We start from the raw sequence: 1,656 nt of genomic DNA, 5'->3' as shown, positions 1-1,656 counted from the left end.
TATATATATATATATATATATATATATATATATATGTATTATATATTATATATTTATTTTTTCATATGTATATATAGATAATAGGTAGAGCATTTATGCCTTTTGCAGCAGCATGTGTGTAAAATTATTTTCAAATCAGTCAACAGGAGGTGCCACCAGTTCAAACAGTGCACCAGCCTTTTGCATAATTTGACAATAAATCAATGAGGGTTTGTTCAAACATCACCAAACTTGGTGGATAAGTCCTTGAAATGTCGCCCCAAAATGTTTCTGCAATTGACCAATAGGAAGCAACAGTGCTCCCAAAGAAGAGTGTGGCCCAGTAGAGGTATGTACGTTAATGAATGAGCATCTGTCTGATCGTCATGAAACCTTTTGTTAATCATTAATGCTATTTTCTAACTCTTTGTTATTAATATCATTATCTTTATTACTGTTGTATTATTTACTGAGAATCATCACTCACGTACACTCCCTTGCACACACACACACACACACACACACACTGAACAAATGGACTGACAAGGAAGTCATATTATAGAAAGCAGTCAGGAAAAACAATTCATACTTGAGTAAGCTATAATGGTAAATGTGTCAAAACAAGAATAGAATATCTTTATCGTCATTGTACATGTACAATGAAATTGAATGCAAATTGGGCATTAAACAATATATTTAAATTTAAATTCTGATCCAACTTCATCTGTCCTTAATGAGAAAAAAATGATGTTATTTATTTCCATATACTTTAAAAGTTTCAATGAATTAAATTGTAATTTGAAATTCATTTGATTTACATCTGTCAGACAGTCTTCAAAAACTATACATTTTGTGAGTTTTTAATCAGCTTGTGTTTATATGAAAACACATACATTGTGTTTTATTTTGAGATCACACTGCTGACGTTTAAACTGTGATGATACAATATGCTGACGATATCCTAGTTCATAATTTAAATGCAATTCATTCTTCTCAGACTCTGTTTACTAAAACTAATTAAACTTTCTGGACACTTCTAAAACATTCTGGTCACATCATGAACCTAGTTAGTAGTTCTGCTGTTCTCAAAATCAGGAATATTAAACACAGCATGATATTAACTCATGCTGCCTTTCGAAAGACAGTAATAAGCTATTTCAAAATCTTCAACCACAGCTGAGTTCAGTCTTTCTGGGTTGATTGGAACTCTTCAGACATCAGTTTCTTTTATAGTAACACACATGAAAAAAAGATTGAATATGATTTAATGAAAAAGTTCTTTATTGTGTTGAAATAAGCAAAGTACAGCAGGCAACAAAATTTCATAAATGAAAGATTTAATTAGAGAGTAAGTGAAGGAAAGAAAGAGATAAATGGGGAGTGACAGTATTGCAGAGAGCAGACTGAGAGCAGTAGCAGAGTAAAACCAGCAGCAGAGTCCAGTAAGTCAGGTCAGGACTGGGAACACTGGTCTCTCCTCAGTGTCTCTGCGAGTGGAGTCTGGGAGCCCTGGGTGGCCTCAGAGGTCACAGAGCCCACCTTCCTCCACTGGTCTGCAGGGAGCCTCAGGGTGCTGCTCCAGCTGTAGAGGCCATCCTTCTCCAGCACCGCAGGGCTCCTGCTCTCCTCCCAGCTGCTGCTGTTGCTGCTGCTGCTGCCGTCCACCTTCCAGGCCAG

General features: G+C 36.2%; 1 protein-coding gene across 1 annotated transcript in view; it reads right to left on the bottom strand.

Moving 5' to 3' along the window:
• Positions 1–1,656, bottom strand: part of LOC126383951 (gastrula zinc finger protein XlCGF26.1-like) — a 141,124-nt gene that overhangs the window by 45,621 nt on the left and 93,847 nt on the right. The window lies entirely within an intron of this gene.

This window comes from Epinephelus moara, chromosome 22, assembly GCF_006386435.1.
Source record: "Epinephelus moara isolate mb chromosome 22, YSFRI_EMoa_1.0, whole genome shotgun sequence".
NCBI classification, from domain to species: domain Eukaryota; kingdom Metazoa; phylum Chordata; class Actinopteri; order Perciformes; family Serranidae; genus Epinephelus; species Epinephelus moara.
This window is presented reverse-complemented; position numbering and strand designations above follow the sequence as displayed.